This window comes from Microcaecilia unicolor, chromosome 5 (genome assembly GCF_901765095.1).
Source record: "Microcaecilia unicolor chromosome 5, aMicUni1.1, whole genome shotgun sequence".
NCBI classification, from domain to species: domain Eukaryota; kingdom Metazoa; phylum Chordata; class Amphibia; order Gymnophiona; family Siphonopidae; genus Microcaecilia; species Microcaecilia unicolor.
This window is the reverse complement of record NC_044035.1, coordinates 342,500,675-342,523,534: the sequence shown is the minus strand read 5'-3', so window position 1 is coordinate 342,523,534 and position 22,860 is coordinate 342,500,675. Positions and strand designations below refer to the sequence as shown.

The window sequence follows — 22,860 nt, the reverse complement described above, 5'->3', positions numbered from 1 at the left end:
AGGCAGCCAGTGCTCTTTCAAACGGCAGCTAGCAGCACTTGCCTCGAGCTGAAACCAACACCAGCCCCTCTTCACATGCTTAGTTTTCATGCATGCACGGCCTGCTGGCCGTGGCATCAGCTCAAGGAAAGTGCTGCTGGCTTGTTTGGAAGAGCAGGAGGAAATCTTCAGATGGTGGGGTTTGTAGATCCCCTCCTGCTCAGGTATTTAATATTGTGGGCTTGCAGGTGGAGGGAGGGATGAAGAGCAGAGCAGAGGGGGGCTAGGGACGGGGGGAGGGCATGAATTCTATGCCCACCCACTTTGGACTCAGGCCCACCCAAAATTGGCTGTCTGGCTACGCCCCTGGTGCAGGGGCCCATCCACTTTGGGTTCAGGTAGCAACGCATCTTGTTGGTGTTACTGGTGGGGATCCCGAAGCCCGGTCAGCTAAAGATATCCTCTGTGTTTAATGTGGTGGGGAGGGGGAGAGAAAATATATAAGCCCACCCAGTTTGCCCTTAGGGCCCACCCAGAAATACAATCCTGGCTGTGCAACTGCTTATCATGACAGAAATGACCCACCTTTTCTTTTTAGGCCTAAACAGCGAATTCAGATCTCCACCAGAATCCTCAGTTCTCATGTTTCGTGTGAGTGTCAGGGGAGTGTGCGGACATACGAGGAATGGGCATGGCCCAACCAAAGTTCAATTCAGTTCAATATCAAGTATATAAATGCATGTATGTGACTGAATTGACTACGATGTCCTGCATTTCCTTACTCCAGAACTGACGGCACTGAAACCCCGAATTGAACTCACTACCGAATAGTGTTACACGAAGATTTCAATACTAAAGCCACATTAAACGTAGTATTACGCAAGATCTAGTTGTCGGAGCAATCTAGACAAGTGTAGGGTTCACAAATTGCCAAGGACCAGCGATTGTGTTAGGGGACAATCATTCGCGTCCATAAAGCTTTCAAGCAGTGTTGCGGATTTACAGCATAGAGCGGTGAGTATTCACAGCCCTGCACATCATCCGTCAGGGTTTTCTTGACCATTTACCAGCTTCCTAGCAGGTGGCTCTTAAAAAAATATCATCCTTTGTGCCCATATTCCGATTGTAAACAAAAATGGAATGGATTTAAAAGAACCTTGAGGGGGAAAACACACTTAGATTAGTGCAGAGGGCGAAAGTTTTATTGTGAGCTGTAATGCTATTAATTTAAGTGCATGAGTAATAATGTTGAAAAACATAAAAAATGACCAGAAGCTGCTAGTTCGGGTTCTTGTTCTCTGTTTCCTGTATTTAGCTGGTTTTAAATTTTCTCTTTGAACAACAGCCAAGAAGTCATAGACGATCAAATCAACACAGCTTCTTTTTATCTTGTCTCTCTCTCTCTTTCTCTGCACATTTTCACACTAGAAAAAGAACGATCTTGCCGTTGGCACGTGCACTACTCTTTTTCTGATATTTCTGGTGGATCACGGAGAAGAGAGTTGTCAAAGCAATCTAGTCCTGTTGAAGCAGGGCTAGGGCACCTAGCTTGCCCTCTCTGAAAACTGCCAAAGGAAAGGACACCGGGGAATCCGCAGCAGACGGACTTCAAGCCAGATTGTGAGGAAAAACTGCCATGTGCATGTTTAGATCGAAAGAGGAAAACAGCAGACATATGCTATATTTCACTCTCCTCGGACACTTGTATGAGAAGGACGGAAGGGGGACATGGCCATTTTTAGCGTATGTACTTTTGAAAATGAGCATAAAGAAACTACCCGGTAGCTTATCTATGAAAATTAGTGTGGGGTATTTGAAAATCGCTCTGTAACAGGGCTCCCAAGGTGTTTTACACAGTGTCACCAGGAAGAGCGCTCCCGGTACAATCAAGAAACAAATGTCCACCACCAACTTCAGTCTTAAGGCTTTTATTCCATGCAGGTTTCTAGTAGAGCTGAAACACGGTTCCAACAGCACCTACCAGGATTCAATACAGGCTCACAGTCAGCTTCAGTCTGGGCTCTTTATCCAGTGCACAGTAAACAGTAGTTCAATTCCCAAGACAAACAGTTCATTCAGTTCATCATCCCTATTAAATCACAAAGTGGCCTTTACCTTCAAGAGGGTTCAATACTTTACGGACTTCTCATACCCAAGGGATTTTCCCTGCATCAGCTTCACTGGTAAATACAATACTTCAGGGCCCTCTCTTGCCCAAGGATTTTTTTTTTGTTACATTTGTACCCCGCGCTTTCCCACTCATGGCAGGCTCAATGCGGCTTACATATTGTATACAGGTACTTATTTGTACCTGGGACAATGGAGGGTTAAGTGACTTGCCCAGAGTCACAAGGAGCTGCCTGTGCCTGAAGTGGGAACTGCTTCTCTCCTCCTAAACTGAACTCCTTAGACTCCTTCCCACCTGCCTAATCAATCCCTGGCTTCTGCTCTGACAACCAATCTGTCTCCTTCCACTAGCTTCCCCCACACCCATACCAGCTGAGTTGAGCATTAGACTAATGAGGAGCTCTTGCACACAGAGTTTCCTATCTCTCTTTCCCCCTAGTGGCAGCCAATCTACGCATTCTGCCAGCTTACACCCATGTCTTCCCCGATTGCAGCTAGGAGTCCAGTCCGGGTTCTTCATCTCACCCCCTGGCTCCTGGCCTGCAATGCCTTCTGGGACTTGTATTTCAAACTGAAACTGCCTTAACCCAACTATCCTGGATGTGACTATCACAACAGTCAGGGTTAGATTCAGTAAACGGCACCAGGAAAAATCAGCACTCAGTGCTATTCTAGAAAGGGCAGTCCAGGATGAGCACCTTTTACCGAACAGCACCTAGATTCTGTAATAGTTTGCAACTGAAATGTCCTGCATTTAAATCAAGCAGTTGCTATTTGGCATAAGTTACCAAGAGGGACATTTTCGATATGATGCCCAAGTCTGACTTTGGACGTTTTGCAAAAAAACGTCCAAAATCTGAATAGGAAAGAAGGTCATTTTCGAAAAAGAAAAATGTCTTTCTTTTTGGAAAATACTGCTTTGTGATTTGGACGGGGTTTTTTTTCGGATGTTTTGTGATTTGGACTTTTTTTTGGTCCGTTTTCGACAGAAAAAAAACATCCAAGTGCAAAACGTACAAAATCAAGCCATTGAGATGTAGGAGGAGCCAGCATTTTTAGTAGACTGGTTCCTCTGCCACAGGGGCATATCTGCGTGGGGCCACAGTGGCCTGGGCCCCCGCAGATTTCGCCCTGACCCCCCTACCACCGACCCTCTCCACCTCCCGCCCGCCCACCACCAACCCGTCGCCGATTTTTGCTGGCGGGGGACCCCAAGCCCCCGCCAGCCGAAGTCCTCTCTTCTGTGCAGGATGCAAGTTGCAATGCTTCCTGTTCTTCTGAGTCTGATGTCCTGCACGTACAACGTACAGGACTTCAGACTCAGAATTTGGAACTCAGTCTGACGTCCTGCGCGTTGTACGTGCAGGACGTCAGACTCAGAAGAACAGGAAGCATTGCAACTTGCATCCTGCACAGAAGAGAGGACTTCGGCTGGCGGGGGGTTGGGGTCCCCCGCCAGCAAAGGTAAGTGACAGCAGCGGGGGAGGGTTGGCGGCGGCGGGAGGGGGTGGAGAGTGTCATTGGTGGTGAGGGGGGGGTCTGGCAGTGGCAAGGGGGTCCAGAAATGGCGGGGGGATCGGTGGCGCCGAGGGGGGGATTGGTGGCGCCAGGGGGGGGCTAAAATGTGCCCCCTCCCTCTGGCTCTGGCCCCCCCTACCGCCAGAGTCCAGATACGCCCCTGCCCTGCCATCCCAGAAAAGCGATAGGGCACCTTAGGGGGCACTGCAGAGGACTTCAAAAAATGCACCCAGGTATACATCTCACCATTGCTCCCTTACCTTGTCTGCTGAGCCCCCCCAAAACACACTACCCCCAACTATACACCACTACCATAGCTCTTACGGTTGAAGGGAGCACCTATATGTGGGTACAGTGAGTTTCTGGTGAGTTTTGGAGGACTCACAGTTTTGTCCACAAGTGTAACAGGTAGGGGGAGGTAGGAGCCTGGATACACCTGTCTGCAGTGCACGGCAGCACTACTAGGCTACTCCAGGCACCTGCATGCTATTCTAATGGACCTGAGTATAACGTCTAAGGTGGGCATAGAGGCTGGCAAGTAATGTTTTTCATCACATTTTTTGAGGGGTGGGAGGGAATTAGTGACCACTGGGGAAATAAGGGGAGGTCACCCCTGATTCCCTCCAGTGGTCATCTGATTATTTAGGGCACCTTTTTGTGTTTTATTCATTATGAAAACAGTCTAGCTTAAAACATCTTAGTTTTAGTCTTGGGCATTTTTGTTTTCTTCAATTATGGCTGAAAAACGGCTAACTCTTAGGAACACCCAAGTCCCGCCATGAACATGCCCCTGATGCCCCCTTGAGATTTGGATGTACTTCTGACGGACTTCATAGAAAAACATCTAAAAATAGGTTTTGAAAATACTGATTTGGATGTTTTTGTGAGATTAGATTAGGGATTCTCACACCCAACTTTTGGGTATGAGGACTGATGCCAGTTGAAACCTGGTATAATTCCTGGAATGCAACTTGGGCAAGCATCCTCCAAATTCTTTCACACTGCGCATAATTCATTGGAACTTCCCTGACCCACTGGTGCTCCTCTCACAGCCACACCCCCTTCTGGATTGTGTGTGAGAGGATTTTGGGCACAGATCATTATAGAATCGCAGACAGCCACATCCATGTGCAAATTCAAATTAGTGCCAATTAACCTCAATAATTGATTGTTACCAACTAATTATCGATTGCTAATGGCTCATTATTTTGTGTTTGGATCTAAGGATCATGTGCAAATTTGGGCATCCAAGTTTTGGCGCCATTTAGAGTTTATTATGGTTTATTTCAATTTCATTTATTTATTTTATTGCATTTGTATCCCACATTTCCCACCTATTTGCGGGTGCAGTATGGCTTACAATATGTTGTAAAGATGGAAGTACAATTGTAGCAGCTTGGTTATTGATTACATTGTGACGAGTTATGCGAAGACAAGTCAAGTATCATCGAGGGAAAAGAACAATTGAGAGAACAATGAAACAATGGAAAGAAACAGCAGAAGATGATAGGAGAACATTCTTTTTTTTTTTTTTTTTTTTTTTTCCTCTACAAAAACATCTTTATTTTTTATACTACATTCAGTGTTAAGTTATGGGAAAATACAATCAAAGTTCTCTTTCAAGTACAGGACACTGAGATTTTAGAGTTAATAAAATCCACAGTTAAAAAAAACTGTTGAAGGTTTAAAGATTGATGGCGATATCTATACTCCTCTGACACTGTTCCTTCTAGTTTGTTTGATCAGAATACTATTCTTTCTACATCATAGTCCCTAGGCATGAATGTAATTTCTATGTTAAAATACATATATTCATATATTGCAAATATCATCCAAGGCTTAAAATGTAGTCCCAAGAGCAAATAACAAGTTAAAAACCATGTCCTTCATATGGTAATGCATTTCATAGCATCAAAACAGTTCCTTTGTATGTGAATAAGCCTGGTTTTGTCTTTGATGAGTTCTTCATGACATTTGGATTTCGAACTTTGACATGCTATTTGTTTTCGATGATGAGGTAAGTATAATACAGAAAGAAGATGGGAACTGGCCAAAAAAGAATACAGATAGTCCAATACCAATGAAGACGAAGTAACAACTAGAAAGCAACTCCCTAATGCCATTCTAGGGAATCTGCACTCAGTTTATTTGAAACATAACAGTAAAACTTACAATGTAAAAGGCAAACTGGTCACAAGACTTATTCATTTATAGAACAATACAAGGAATGTTTATTGTACTTGCTACCATAGTGAACCAGTAGGCAATGTAAAAACAATGAAGTATTGATATTGGCAATCATGCCACTCACAAACGTGCAAGCCAGTCAAATAATGCTAGTCACAGGACACATTGAAAGTGCTCTGAATTCCAAAAGGATACACAACTAAGGTTTTGCTTATTTCACTTCTTTGGAAAAAAAAAAAAACAACCAAACAAAAAAGTAAGTTCTTGTTTGTGAAAACATCAAAAGTGTTGTTGCTTGGGAAGTTTTGGAGGTATTCATGGTCAGGGTAAGTCTAACAAGCTATTGAGCCACTGTAACTATGGATCAGACAATGATTCTGCATCTATTCAGTAGTAGCACATCTGGCTTGATCAGGCTTGTGTGCTGTCTTCACTTTAAGGACACCTTTCAAAGCTCACTGTTGTCATTTCTTTCTATAGCTGGTATGCTTGTAGAATGTTACTGTAATGCTGTAAAGTGTTTGTATAATACAGTAATGAAATCTTAGGAAGCTGTTGTACTCTGCAACTTCACTCATTTTAGAGCCCCCTCTTCTCACTGAATTATCTGCTTCATACATCCTGTCACAGGTATCATCATAGAACTTCTTGCTGTAGTTTTAGGTTTTATTTGTAGGTGCTGTATGTGTTCGATTGTGAGCTCCTGGCTGGTATAACTGCATGGCTGGACGATCCTTATTTCTTATGCGCTCCTTTTTGGATGTCATGTCATCACACTTGTCCTCTTTACCCAGTTTGTCTACTGTCTCCACAGTGAAGCTGTAGCTGTGGCTCCCTTTCTTCCCTCTGTCCTGGTTGTAGCTTTTCCCCCATTTCAGCTCGTCTTCATTCCTTCGCACAAACTTCTCAAACTCATAATGAGCTCTGTGCTTTCTGCTGTCATCCATTCGGAACCTTTGTCTCTCTGGTTCTTTGTCTCGAAATCTTCTCTCCATATCCCTTTGTTCTTTGTCACTATCATTTTGTGATTTTTCCTTAAGTTCTTTTACAAAACTTTCAAAAGGTTTGGATTTTGTGTTCCCAGATCCAGAAGATTTTCCCCATTTCACTTCTTCAGCTTCAGTTTCATCCCCTTTATCTTTTTGCTTCTCTGTCACCTGTTCATCTCCTTTTTCAGGCTTCTTAAGAAGCTTGATCCTGATTTCTTTCTCTGCTATTTTCTTCTGTTTCTCTGCTTCCTTTCTTTTCCGCCTTTCTTCTTCTCTGCGCTTCCTTTTCTCTTCCTCTCGCAGACGTTTTTTCTCCAACTCCCGACGCCTCCTCTCTTCTCTTTTCTCTTCTCTGATTCTCTGTTTTTCTAATTTCCTGTTTTTAATATATTCCAAAAGAGGTGTAGTTCGCCGAGCTATGAGTTCTCTTGTCTTGGCTTCTATCTCTCCCAACAGAGTCTCAGGATTGGCACAGATTTTCTCTTCATCAACACAATAGCTTTCTAAAAATTTTCTGTATTCTGGATCTTCTTCAATGCTCCCTGCTTTCGCATCTTTTTTCTTCAGTTTTTTTTTTGAAAACTTTTGAAATGGGGCAAATTCTACAACAGCTGGATACTCCTGACCTTTGTTGTCGATGAATACATATCCATCAAAGCGATCTCTAAAAAGAATGATGTCATCAGGATTTCTAAAATTTATATATGCTCTTGAGAAGAGATGAGGATAAAGGCTCGGATCAGCTGTGCAAAACTCAAAGTAGTCATGAGAAGGCAGAGGTTGTAACTGTTCTTCCAGTTGCTTCTTGGTTATGGTTGGAGGCAATCGACGAATAACCACCTTTGTGAGCGCAGCTCTCTTCTCCTCCTTTCCTTTGCAGGGCGGGTGCTGCTCCTGCTCCCGAGGCGATGGAGGAGCTCTAAACTGGAGCTCGACGAGCCGCTTCTCCCTGGCCCGAGCCAGCGACTCCTTCTCGGACTTCTATTAAAAAAAAATATTATGAGTAATGGTATACATGTGGTAAAATTATTAATAGTGTGCGTAAATTTATTAACAGTGTGTGGACTTCATATGCTTTGATCTTTTCTATAAATTTTATCAAAGAGATGAGTCTTCAATAATTTGCGGAAGTTGGTTAGTTCGCAAGTCATTTTCAGGTTGCGTGGTAGTGTATTCCAGAATTGTGTGCTCATGTAAGAAAAGGTTGATGCATGTAGTGTTTTGTATTTTATTCCTTTGCAATTAGGGAAGTGGAGGTTGAGGAAAGTACGGGATGATCTTTTAGCGTTTCTGGGTGGTAGGTCTATTAAGTCGGACATGTAGGCTGATTTTGTGGACTAATGTGCATACTTTAAAAGTAATGCGTTCTTTGAGTGGGAGCCAGTGCAGTTTCTCTCGTAAGGGTTTAGCACTCTCGTATTTACTATACCACCCTTCCTGTGCGCATCACAGGGCGGTTTACAATGTGACCACTACAACTAAACTAAGAAAATGAACGCCACAATGATACACGACAGAATCATTCATAGAATACAGGGTCAGTGTGGAGAGTAATTCTATAAAAGAGTTGCCTATTCAGAGCCTATCTATATAGGAAAATAAGCACCTACTTTCCTGTATAGAATACAAGCCTAATGGTTAGTGCAATGGCCTGTGAACCAATGGAACTGGGTTTGATCCCCACTGAAGCTCCTTGTGACACTGGCCGAGTCACTTAACCCTCCATTGCCCCAGGTACAAAATAAGTGCCTGTAAATAAATATGTAAGCTGCTTTGATCGTGACCACAGAAAGGCGGTATATCAAATCCCATTCCCTTTCCTTTCCAAATATACGCACATCTGGGGAGATTCTAGATATGGCGCCCAAAAAAATGGGTACTGACTAAGGGCATGCTATAATTGGCGCTTAGAATAAACTTAGTTGATATTTCAGTGCCTAAATCTACGCACATCCATTTACACCAAGGAAAACGTGGCATAAATCCCGGCGTGTAGTTTAGGTGTAGCGGCCCATCCTATATAATAAAACGCACCTCCAACGTTCTGAAGCCGAGAAAGTGAAGCCTTCAAGCCTTGAAGCATTCCGGCAACGTTCCGGAACTACGTGTCGTCAATTGAGGAGATGGAGTCTTACAGAGCGCATGAATGCTTCAAGGTTTGAAGGCTTCACTTTCTCACACACACACACACACACACACTCTCACTCTCTGCCTCTCACATACACTCTCTCTCACACACAGACTCACACACACACTCTGTCTCTCACACACACTCTCTCTCTCTGACACAAACACACACACACACTCTGTCTGTCTGTCTCTCTCTCACTCATTCTCTCTCACATACACATTTCATCTCTCACCCACACACTCTCTCTCAAACATACACACTCCGAGGAAAGGGGGGCATGGAACACGCTGGGGAGGAGAGGGAGGGGGGCATGGAACTCGGAGGGAAGGGGGGGCCAAGAACTCGGAGGGGAGGAGAGAGAGGGAGAGAAGAAGAGAGGGAGGGAGGGGGGCCTGCACCTCGGACGGAAGGGGGGCCTGGAACTCGGAGGGGAGGAGAGGGAGGGAAGGAAGGAGGGGGTCATGGAACTTGGAGCCCCACCCACGCACACTCAATCTCTCTCTCTCACATACACTCTCTCTCACACACTATCTCTCTCTCTCACACACACACACACACACACACACACTCACTCTCACACACACTCTCTCTCTCTCTGACACACACACACACACTCTGTCTCTGTCTCTCTCTCTCTCTCTCTCTCTCTGACACAAACACACACACACACACACTCTGTCTGTCTCTCTCTCTCTCTCTCTCTCACTCATTCTCTCTCACATACACATTCCATCTCTCACCCACACACTCTCTCTCAAACATACACACTCCGAGGAAAGGGGGGCATGGAACACCCTGGGGAGGAGAGGGAGGGGGGCATGGAACTCGGAGGGAAGGGGGGGCTAAGAACTCGGAGGGGAGGAGAGAGAGGGAGAGAAGAAGAGAGGGAGGGAGGGGGGCCTGCACCTGCGTTAGGAGTTACGGATCAAGAAAGGGATCTGGGTGTCGTCGTCGATGATACGCTGAAACCTTCTGCTCAGTGTGCTGCTGCGGCTAGGAAAGCGAATAGAATGTTGGATGTTATTAGGAAGGGTATGGAGTCCAGGTGTGCGGATGTTATAATGCCGTTGTATCGCTCCATGGTGCGACCGCACCTGGAGTATTGTGTTCAGTACTGGTCTCCGTATCTCAAAAAAGATATAGTAGAATTGGAAAAGGTACAGCGAAGGGCGACGAAAATGATAGTGGGGATGGGACGACTTTCCTATGAAGAGAGGCTGAGAAGGCTAGGGCTTTTCAGCTTGGAGAAGAGACAGCTGAGGGGAGATATGATAGAAGTGTATAAAATAGTGAGTGGAATGGATCGGGTGGATGTGAAGCGACTGTTCACGCTATCCAAAAATACTAGGACTAGAGGGCATGAGTTGAAGCTACAGTGTGGTAAATTTAAAACGAATCGGAGAAAATTTTTCTTCACCCAACGTGTAATTAGACTCTGGAATTCGTTGCCGGAGAATGTGGTACGGGCGGTTAGCTTGACGGAGTTTAAAAAGGGGTTAGATAGATTCCTAAAGGACAAGTCCATAGACCGCTATTAAATGGACTTGGAAAAATTCCGCATTTTTAGGTATAACTTGTCTGGAATGTTTTTACGTTTGGGGAGCGTGCCAGGTGCCCTTGACCTGGATTGGCCACTGTCGGTGACAGGATGCTGGGCTAGATGGACCTTTGGTCTTTCCCAGTATGGCACTACTTATGTACTTATGTACCTCGGACGGAAGGGGGGCCTGGAACTCGGAGAGGAGGAGAGGGAGGGAAGGAAGGAAGGAGGGGGTCATGGAACTTGGAGCCCCACCCACGCACACTCAATCTCTGTCTCTCACATACACTCTCTCTCACACACTATCTCTCTCTCACACACACACACACACACTCACTCTCACACACACATACACTCTGTCTCTCACACACACTCTCTCTCTCTCTGACACACACACACACTCTGTCTCTCTCTCTCTCTCTCTCTCTCTCTCACTCATTCTCTCTCTCTCACTCACACACACACTCCATCTCTCACACACAGTTTCTCTCTCACACACACACACTCTCTCTCTCTCTCTCTCTCTCTCTCTCTCTCAAACATACACACTCCGAGGAAAACCTTGCTAGCGCCCGTTTAATTTGTGTCAGAAACGAGCCTGTTTTACTAGTATTCTATAACTTGGCACGGAAATTTTGCAATGCCCACAAAACACCCATTTTCCCACCCATAACCATGCCCCTTTTTGCCTACATGCATTAGAAGTTCAGTGCACATCATTATAGATTACGCTTAGCAAGTCGTGCACCTAAATTATAATCAGTGTCAATTAGTGCTCATTATTGCTTGCTGTTATCGGCGCTCATTATTTATTTATTTATTTATTTGTTGCATTTGTATCCCACATTTTCCCACCTATTTGCAGGCTCAATGTGGCTTCCAATGTTCCATCATGGCATTCGCCGTAGCAGTGTAAAAGATACAAATGGTATTACATAAAGAGCATGGATGACATAATAGAATTAGGCAATCAGGTATAGAGAGATAACATTCAGAATATCAGGTAAATGGTGATGCGCTACAGTTCCTATTGTGGAACGTTGTGGTATGCCTTGTTGAGGAGCTGGGTCTTCAGTGACTTGCGAAAGTTGATTGGGTCGTAGATTGTTTTCAGGTCAAGTGGTCAAGCTTAACAAGCTTGTTAAATTGCATGCAGTATTATAGAATCCACGCCAGTTTCGGTGCGGATCTTTAGGTGAGCTCTATAGAATATGAGGGATAATGTAGGCCTCAGCACTTACACCAGCTACAGAGCTGGTGTAACTATTCAAGCCTAGATTGCTAAAAATGCATGTACATTATATTATTCTATAATTTGCATGCGTAGCAGAGTGCACCACCCACACTCCACTCAGACTCCGCCCATCTTCAAACTGCATGCCATCACATTTAGGCAGTGGCGTACCAAGGACGGGTCGGTGGGGGCAGTCCACCCCCAGTGCAGGCAGCAAGGGACTGCACTGAACAGTCTCATGGCTGTCGGCTATGCCGGTTCCCTGCCCTAGAACAGGAAGTTGACGTCAGAGGGGCAAGGAAACTGCAGAGCCGACAGCCGTGCGACTGCTCAGTGCATCCCCTTGTTGGAGGAGAGAAGGAGGGCAGGGGGACTGCGCCTGGAGGAAGGGGTGTTCCCTGCTGGGTGGCAGCCAAGCTAGATATGCCACTGCCAGAAGTGTAGCCAGGTTGTGATGCCAGGGAGAGCGGAGAGGCAACTGCATTTATGCATCATTTTATAGAATAGCGCATAGCTAGAATATAGGCATTTATGTGCATATCTGCACACCTACACACATAACTGTGTATGTGCCTGAATTCTGATCATTTACACATGCTCTTGGTGTCTAAACATTGGTGTCCTCCATGGGCGTAGTTTGACTGTTTCATTTGGGGGGGGGGGAGCAAGGGATAGGGCTGGGCATGTTAGCATATTCATTTGTATGTGTATATATATATACAGTGGGGGAAATAAGTATTTGATCCCTTGCTGATTTTGTAAGTTTGCCCACTGACAAAGACATGAGCAGCCCATAATTGAAGGGTAGGTTATTGGTAACAGTGAGAGATAGCACATCACAAATTAAATCCGGAAAATCACATTGTGGAAAGTATATGAATTTATTTGCATTCTGCAGAGGGAAATAAGTATTTGATCCCCCACCAACCAGTAAGAGATCTGGCCCCTACAGACCAGGTAGATGCTCCAAATCAACTCGTTACCTGCATGACAGACAGCTGTCGGCAATGGTCACCTGTATGAAAGACACCTGTCCACAGCAGGGGCGTATCTGGACTCCGGCGGTAGGGGGGGCCAGAGCCAGAGGGAGGGGGCACATTTTAGCGCCCCCCCCCCCGCTGCCCCCCCCGCCGCCGAGCCCCCACCGCCACCAATGACTTAGTCTCTCCACCCCCCTCCCGCCGCCAACCCTCCCCCGCTGCCGTTCTTACTTTTGCTGGCGGGGGACCCCAACCCCCGCCAGCCGAGGTCTGCTTCCACCTGCCGCTGCCTTCAAACCTTCTTCTTCAGCCGGCGGGGGACCCCAAACCCCCGCCAGCCGCCCCGCGCTGTTTAAAATTCATCTTCGGCCTCCGTGGCCGTGCTGCTGGGATAGGCGGCGCTGTTGAAATCCACTTCGGAGTCTGACGTCGCAGCACGTACAACGACGTCAGACTCCGAAGTGGATTTCAACAGCGCCGCCTATCCCAGCAGCACGGCCACGGAGGCCGAAGATGAATTTTAAACAGCGCGGGGCGGCTGGCGGGGGTTTGGGGTCCCCCGCCGGCTGAAGAAGAAGTTTTGAAGGCAGCGGCAGGTGGAAGCAGACCTCGGCTGGCGGGGGTTGGGGTCCCCCGCCAGCAAAAGTAAGAACGGGCACGGGGGAGGGTTGATGGCGGTAGGGGGGGCCAGGGCAAAATCTGCGGGGGCCCAGGCCCCTGAGGCCCCACGCAGATACGCCCCTGGTCCACAGACTCAGTGAATCAGTCAGACTCTAACCTCTACAAAATGGCCAAGAGCAAGGAGCTGTCTAAGGATGTCAGGGACAAGATCATACACCTGCACAAGGCTGGAATGGGCTACAAAACCATCAGTAAGACGCTGGGCGAGAAGGAGACAACTGTTGGTGCCATAGTAAGAAAATGGAAGAAGTACAAAATGACTGTCAATCGACAAAGATCTGGGGCTCCACGCAAAATCTCACCTCGTGGGGTATCCTTGATCATGAGGAAGGTTAGAAATCAGCCTACAACTACAAGGGGGGAACTTGTCAATGATCTCAAGGCAGCTGGGACCACTGTCACCACGAAAACCATTGGTAACACATTACGACATAACGGATTGCAATCCTGCAGTGCCCGCAAGGTCCCCCTGCTCCGGAAGGCACATGTGACGGCCCGTCTGAAGTTTGCCAGTGAACACCTGGATGATGCCGAGAGTGATTGGGAGAAGGTGCTGTGGTCAGATGAGACAAAAATTGAGCTCTTTGGCATGAACTCAACTTGCCGTGTTTGGAGGAAGAGAAATGCTGCCTATGACCCAAAGAACACCGTCCCCACTGTCAAGCATGGAGGTGGAAATGTTATGTTTTGGGGGTGTTTCTCTGCTAAGGGCACAGGACTACTTCACCGCATCAATGGGAGAATGGATGGGGCCATGTACCGTACAATTCTGAGTGACAACCTCCTTCCCTCCGCCAGGGCCTTAAAAATGGGTCGTGGCTGGGTCTTCCAGCACGACAATGACCCAAAACATACAGCCAAGGCAACAAAGGAGTGGCTCAGGAAGAAGCACATTAGGGTCATGGAGTGGCCTAGCCAGTCACCAGACCTTAATCCCATTGAAAACTTATGGAGGGAGCTGAAGCTGCGAGTTGCCAAGCGACAGCCCAGAACTCTTAATGATTTAGAGATGATCTGCAAAGAGGAGTGGACCAAAATTCCTCCTGACATGTGTGCAAACCTCATCATCAACTACAGAAGACGTCTGACCGCTGTGCTTGCCAACAAGGGTTTTGCCACCAAGTATTAGGTCTTGTTTGCCAGAGGGATCAAATACTTATTTCCCTCTGCAGAATGCAAATAAATTCATATACTTTCCACAATGTGATTTTCCGGATTTAATTTGTGATGTGCTATCTCTCACTGTTACCAATAACCTACCCTTCAATTATGGGCTGCTCATGTCTTTGTCAGTGGGCAAACTTACAAAATCAGCAAGGGATCAAATACTTATTTCCCCCACTGTATATGCAAATGACTATGCTAATATGGAGGAAGGAAGAAAGGGAGTTTGGGAATAGCCATAATGAATATTTATGAGATATCTCATACATATTCATTATGGTTATTCCCAAAAAAGCCAATTCTTTCTCCCTTCCTTCCTTCTTCCCCCGTTACCCAGCACTCCCTCTTCTCCAGTAGTACTTCCCCACCCCCTTTCCCATACTATGCCAGTGTTGACCTTAGAAATGCATAGGCTCTATATGTAGATCCTTCAAGAGGTAGTATGTCATGATTTAGGCTCTAAAACCCTTTCTGGTGTTTTGGTGCCACCTCAGTAAGGCCAACACACAATCTCTCCACTGCAAAACGCTATACACAAACTTGTGCAAAAATACACTCATAACCTTACCAAACCATAACAGCACTAATTCCAAGGACAAGACGAGCTACAACCTTATGCGTGGAAAGGCAGCACTGTAATTACACCAGGCTCTAAAAAACCAATACACTACCTCGTGACAAAAAAGGCTGCAAATACTACACACTAGCAGAATACTGCACCTTGATCAGACATGAAAAACACATGGCACAACAGACATGACACAAGGAACTAGAAATCAAAAAATATGAAGGCAAAATACTGAACTGGAAAGTTACCTGAAGAAGTCAGACTTGGGATGCAGCAATACTAGAGAAATTGAAACTTAAATGCAAAATATCACAGATGCACATTTCCAAAAGCTGATGTATTCCAATTAATAAATTCTGAATAAAATACTTTTTTCTACCTTTGTTGTCTGATCATTTAGTTTTTCTATTCGCTTTGGTCCCAGTGTCTTCTGTTTTATGCAGTGTCTTCTTTCCATTTGATATTTTTTCTCTCCCCATGTCCATCATCCTCCTGTGTCCTTATGCGTCCTGTCTACCATCTGTAGCCCTGTCCCTATCCTTCCACCAGTTTCAGCATCTGCTCTCAAAGTGTTCCGATCCAGCCCTTAAATTCACCAGTTTCCCCTCCATCCATATACTCCCCACTCCCCTCCCTCGCGGAAACAGGAAATACATCATCAGAGGAAGGCGGGACACTGAGAGGGAAGGGAAAGGCTGGAGGTGAGCCCGCTGTGCTGTTTGCAGTGCCGTCGCTGCGACTTAAAATAAAAGGTTGAATCACAGCGTGGCAGGAACTGAGAGGAGGGCTGTCAGGGAGCTGAGGGGGGGAAGGAGAGACCAAGAGCTGCCTGTAGCCAGGGCCACCGAGAGACTGGGCTGGGCCCGGGGCAAGGCCGCCCCACCTCTGCCCCCCCCCCCCCGCCGCTGCCGCCCCCGTCGCTCCCCCTTCCACTGCAGTCCGCTGTCTCACCTGCCTGCCTCCACGGCTCTGGGCCCCCTGCATTCAAGGTGGAAGTTGCAGATCACCTCTCTTCTGGCCTTCCCTCCCTGTGTCCTGCCCTCATCTGATGTAACTTCCGGTTTCCACGAGGGCGGAACACAGGGAGGGAAGACCCGAAGAGAGGCGATCTGTGACTGCCGCTTCGAATGCAGGGGGCCTGGAGCCGAGGAGGCAGGCAGGTGAGACCGGGAACTGCAGCATCGGCGGCCTGACCCTGACGCCGGGCCCCCTGCATTCGAAGCGGCAGTCACAGATTTTGTCCCCCCCCCCCCCCGTCCCCCTCTCAGCGGCCCTGCCTGTAGCCGGGTTGCATTGCCCCCCCTCGCCCCCCCAAACTACGCCCATGGTGTCCTCCTTTGCTTCCCCAAAAGCTGCTGATAAAGGTACACCTACTCCAAAGCAGTAATAATTGTTCCACATAAGTTTAGGTGTCAACGTCTGTATTTTATAACATATATCAATGTGCCACTCCCACCGCAACTCCCCTAACATTTAACGTGTGCTTATTTTTAGTGCATGCTAAAAATGCTAGCATGCTTTTGTGAAAGGATCCCCACCCCCACCCCACCCCTCAGTTCTGTAAATGTACCTTCCTTTCACAGGAACATTCCCAGCTGTAGATGCAGAATGAAGTATGTTTTCCCTTACTTTTCAGCAAGCAAAAATATTCAAATTCTGGTGTCACCCTAGTAACTGCAACAGAAAATCTGAACAGAACCAGATAGTCTGTGAAATAATATAAAACCTGCAAAAGAAAAGGCACTCAGAAGCTCTAGAACAAAACAGCCTTTTCACAACAGCACTAACTGCCAAAAAAAATCCAACAGCAACAATGCAACCCATTAGAAATATTCCAACAGGTGGTAGAACATCAGTACAGCTCCTGCTAAAAACTAGATTAAGCTGCATTACTAGAGATCCGTATACAGAAACTACAATCTACCAGAATCCCTTAAAACCCTACATGTGGAAATTGTTCCCCATCCGTTGTCTCCTTGGTTGCAGAGCAGTGGGCGGGGCAGGGGCACTAGGGTACATGTCATGTGATTCTAGCTTGATATAGAACATTACAATAGCCATACTGGGTCAGACCAGTGGTCCATCTAGCTCAGTATCCTGTTTCCAACAGTGGCCAAGCCAGGTCACAAGTACCTGGCAGAAACCCAAATCGTGGCAACATTTCATGCTTCAAATCCCAGGGCAAGCAGTTGCTTCTCCTATGTTTGTCTCAATAGCAAAGTATGGACTTTTCCTCCAGGAACTTGTCCAAACCCTTTTTAAACCCAGATACTCTAACCGCTGTTACCACGTCCGGCACAGAGCTTAACTGTTCGTTGCGTGAAAGAGCCGGTGATGGGAGGCGGGGCTAGTGCTGGGCAGACTTCTACGGTCCGTGCCCTGAAAATGGCAGATACAAATCAAAGTAGGGTATATGAGTTCATCTTGTTGGGCAGACTGGATGGACCGTGCAGGTCTTTTCCTGCCATCATCGCAGTAGCGTAGCCAGACCTCAATTTTTGGGTGGGCCTGGGGGTGGACTGGGTGGGCATGACCCACATATTTCCTCTCTGTCCATCCCCCTCCCGTAAAGATAAATACCTGGGCTGGCGGGGATCTCCGGGCCCTGCCAGCTGAAGAATCTTCTGGAGGCCCCCAAGGCTTGAGAAGTCTCATCCCTGCGCCAGTCACCAGCGTGGCGGGAGGCAGCGTTCAGCAGCGTTGCCTGCGTGCCTGCCTTTTAAAATAATTCGTCTCCCCAGGCTCCACTGCATTTACTTCTTCGCCCGTCGCAAAGCGCTGCCGTTCGCACAGGCAGCTCTGCTCCCCTTTGCCACGTCCAGCCGGCCCTCTCTGATCCACTTCCTGTAGTGGATACGTAGGGCTTTTGACTCGTAACCACTTGTAACCACTCGCCTCCACCTACCCTCCTCTCTTCCTTCCCGTTCACATTAATTGATTTGATTTGCTTAGTTTATTTATTTTTTGTCTATTAGATTGTAAGCTCTTTGAGCAGGGACTGTCTTTCTTCTATGTTTGTGCAGCGCTGCGTACGCCTTGTAGCGCTATAGAAGTGATAAATAGTAGTAGTAGTAGTCTCTTGTAACCAGAGCTAATATTGTGATGTCATAATGCCTCAGGCCACCAATAAGAGCCAACCTCATCAGTGATGTCACAATAGCTTGATTGTCCTATACTTGGCTCACTTTTATTACATAGCTCTTTGAGCAGGGACTGTCTTTCTTCTATGTTTGTGCAGCACTGTGTACGCCTTGTAGAAATGCTAAATAGTAGTAGTAGTAGTAGTAATGTCCCTGAGCATACCTCTACTCAATCTCTGGCTATATCCCGCTTACCATTTCACTCCATATTTGCCTCACATATGCTTGAAATCTGTCACAGGTTTGAATGTTACCACCTCTGCTGGTAGAGGATTCCAGGCCAGTGGTGTACCAAGGGGGGGGCGGTGGGGGCGGTCCGCCCCGGGTGCACGCCACTGGGGGGTGCCGCGGTGCGCGCCTGCTCCTCCGAGTTCGCTAAACTTCATTCGTTCGCTGCAGCTCCCTGTGCCCTGGAACAGGTTACTTCCTGTTCCGGGGCAGAGGGAGCTGCAGCGAACAAACGAAGTTTAGCGAACTAGGAGGAGCAGGCGCGCACTGCGGCACCCCCCCCCAGCGGCGTGCACCCGGGGGTGTCATTTCGCCGGAGGGGGGGTGTCATCTAGCGGGGGGGTGCGCTGCACCCGGGGGGGGGGGGGGCGCATCAGCGCTCCACCCCGGGTGCCATCCAGGCCAGGAACGCCACTGTTCCAGGCATTCACTATTCTAGTTCATTACATTCTTTTCACATGTCCTTTGTAATGCTTTTCAAAATGTAAGTAGTTATGATCATCACAATTTATAATACTGTTCCTACATTTCCTTGTTTTTACTGTATTCTTTACCATGTAAGATGCTTTCTTTTACTATGTAAGCCGCACTGGACCTGCTGTATGTGGGAAAGAGCGGGGTACAAATGTAATAAATAAATAAATTCACGACTGTCCCAGTGAAGAAGCATTTTTTCACTTTTCCTCAGAGCCTTTTTACTTCCTGCTTTCTATTTTCATCCCTCGTCCTTGAATGTCTCCTCTTGTGAAAGATGCTATGTTCCTCTACCTCCTGGAAGTATGCCAGATAGTTGATTGTTACTATCATATATCTTTTCTCTTCTCTCATTCTGTTATTGCTGATGGTTATTTAGTATCACTTTCCATAGCACAAACCAAAAAAATAGTGCATTATATAATAACTAGTAAAAAAAGGCCCGTTTCTGTTTGGTGCTAGCAAGGTTTTCCTCGGAGTGTGTGTGTTTTACAGAGTGTGTGCGAGAGTAAGTGTGTGACAGAGAGAGAGTGAGTGTGTGAGTGTGTGTGACAGAGAGATTGAGACTGGGTGCGAGAGTGTGCGTGTGTGTGTGTGAGAATGAGAGTGTGTGCCAGGGCCTCCCCTCCCCTCCCTCCCTTCCAGTTCCAGGGTCCTCATCCTCCCTCCCTCCTTGGGTCCTCACCCCCACTCCCTCCCTCCCAGGGTCTTCACCCCCGCTCCCTCCAAGAGTCCTCATCCCCCCTCCCTCCCTCCCAGTTCCATTCCTTCCAAGCATGGTTGCATAGCTGTACAGTGACATCCATCATCTTTCACTTTTGCTTACCCACATCGCTGTAGCGCACCCATTTCTGATGGAAATGAAACGGGAGGCAGGCAGGCACAACTGAGGCTCCTAGGGGCAGTGGTTTTTTCGTCAGCTGGGGGGAGTTTCGGGAGGGTGGCAGCGTTTCAGGAGAGAAGAGGTAGGGAGGCGGCGGTTTTTTTAGAGCGGTTGGCAGGGGGAGGAGTAGGGAAACATGCTCTGCGTGTTTCCCTACTCCTCCCCCTGCCTAGGTCGCGGTTTTGCTTACCCACATCGCTGTAGCACATTTGTTTCACTTTCCCCACTGTGCAACAAAACAACTCAGGCTGCAAGGGGCAGCGGTTTTTTCGTCAGCTGGGCGGCAGCGTTTCGGGAGAGGAGAGGGATGTCGCCGGCGCTTTTTGAGGGCGGTTGGCAGGGGGAGGAGTAGGGAAACACACTCTGCGTGTTTCCCTACTCCTCCCCCTGCCTGGGTCGCGGTTTGTTGCTGTGCGTCGGGCTGGTGACGTCATCCGAGATGCAGCCAATCAGTGGGATGATCTACTCCATCTACCAGACCACCTTCGAGAGATCCACGGTTCCAGGCAGCCTCAGAACGTTGGAGGTGAGAATTGTTATATAGGATGGTTAAGATGCACTGAATGTTTTCTCCTGTTTATAGGATTTAAAATAAAATCTTTTTAAGTAGTAGTAACAAAGCTAGAGCCATCCTTAGGGTAGAGTGAATCAAGACAGCAGCCACAGGCATCATGCAAACATGCATCACACAAACACACAAACCACACACATATAAACACACACACAAATATGCAAACCACACACACAATTATGAATTTCTCACATGAAGAAGGGCAGTTTTATTCCCTTATTCTACCTCCTCGTGCTGTGATAAAGCTTGAACATGGGGGCAGGGAGGGGGAAGGATAATTTACAAAGGCATTTTCATACCTGCAGGCCATTATACACATGTAAAATGGCTCTTATAGAATCACACACAAAAAAGAAAAAAGGAGAAGAAATACCCTTACGTGATAAGTCAACGATATACAAAAAAAGTAGGGTGGGCCAATGGTCTTCTGGTGCAGTGAAAAAATGAGAACTCCAATCCTTTCCCCACATCTTTCACTATTGTCCCACCCTATATAACTGTGTTTCTCTGTGACACATTGTACCATACTTTGTATTACCTCTGTTATACATTGTAACATACTTTGCACTATCTCTGTGATACTTTATAACTTACTTTGTATTGTATCTGTGATACTTTATACCATACTCTGTAAGCCGCACTGAACCTGCTATTGAGCGGGAAAGAGCGGGGTATAAATGCTACAAATAAATAAAAAAATAAACGATGGAAGCAATTTACTAACATAGAAAGGTCACTAACAACAATGGTCCATATAATAATAGCAAGAATCCAAATAAAAATTCATCAAGAAGTGTGCTCATAAACACAAATTTGATGAGTTTGCATGTGGACTATTGTTGTTACTGACTGTTGTATATTAATAAACTGTTTCCATCTTTTATCCTCTGGAGTCCTACTACTACTACTATTTAACATTTCTAAAGCGCTACTAGGGTTACGCAGCGCTGTACAATTTAACATAGAAGGACAGTCCCTGCTCAAAGAGCTTACAATCTAATGGACAAATGTACAGTCAGTCAAGTAGGGGCAGTCAAATTGGGGCAATCTAGATTTCTTGAGAGGTATAAAGGTTAGGTGCCGAAGGCAACATTGAAGAGGTGGGCTTTGAGCAAGGATTTGAAGATGAGTAGGGAGGGGGCTTGGCGTAGGGGCTCAGGAGTTGATTCCACGCATAGGGTGAGGCGAGGCAGAATGGGCGGAGCCTGGAGTTGGCGGTGGTGGAGAAGGGTACTGAGAGGAGGGATTTATCCTGTGAGCGGAGGTTTCGGGCGGGAACGTAAGGGGAGATGAGGGTGGAGAGGTAATGAGGGGCTGCAGACTGAGTGCATTTGTAGGTGAGAAGGAGAAGCTTGAACTGTATGCGGTATCTGATCGGAAGCCAGTGAAGCGACCTGAGAGGGGTGATATGAGTATATCGGTTCAGGCAGAATATAAGACGTGCAGCAGAGTTCTGAATGGATTGAAGGGGGGATAGATGGCTAAGTGGGAGGCCGGTGAGGAGAAGGTTGCAGTAGTCAAGGCGAGAGGTAATAAGAGCGTGGATGAGAGTTCAGGTGGTGTGCTCAGAGTGGAAAGGGCAAATTTCGCTGATGTTAAAGAGGAAGAAGCGACAGGTCTTGGCTGTCTGCTGGATATGCGCAGAGAATGAGAGGGAGGAGTCGAAGATGACGCCGAGGTTGCGGGCAGATGAGACGGGGAGGATGAGGGTGTTATCAACTGAGATCGAGAGCGGAGGAAGAGGAGAGGTGGGCTTTGGTGGAAAGACGATAAGCTCGGTCTTGGACATGTTCAGTTTCAGGTGGCAGTTGGACATCCATGCAGCAATGTCGGATAAGCAGGCCAATACCTCCTCTGATAGGATTACCCCACTCTATGCATAGTAAGAACATGTGGACTTGTATGTGGTTTTAGTACAGTATTTTGGGCCACAGTTTGGGTGGCGCCTGGGCAAAGTCACAGTTTGCATGCGCACTTTATATAATATATGTATATTAGAACATACTTTATCTGTGGACATTTACACCTACTTCTGAGCAGGGATAAATATCCATGACTTCATTTTAGGCAATGGTTTCTGTGGGAATTGTTCTAGTATTTCTAGGAAGCAAGTGAAAGCTTGGCTTTTCAACCAGGCCTTTAATGGAAGACGTAATTAACTTGCTAGTCACACATATGTAGCGAGAAGACATGTTTATCCACTCCTACCCTAGCTAAGATAATATTCAAACAGCTTTCTGACCTCATTTGTAACTTTCCTTAAATTAGTACCTCATCGTCTTACTCCTGTTACTCTGTCTTATCTATCTATGGGGTCCTTTTACTAAGGTGCGCTGAAAAATGGGCTGCGCTAATATAGGCGTGTGTTTTCGGTGCACGCAGATCCATTTTTCAGTGCGCCTGTAAAAAAGGGCTTTTTTTATTTTTGCCAAAAATAGACGTGCGTCCATTTTGGGTCTGAGACCT

General features: G+C 46.8%; 1 pseudogene; it reads right to left on the bottom strand.

Moving 5' to 3' along the window:
- Positions 1–6,048: 6,048 nt before the first annotated feature.
- Positions 6,049–22,860, bottom strand: part of LOC115471365 — a 50,049-nt pseudogene continuing 33,237 nt past the window's right edge.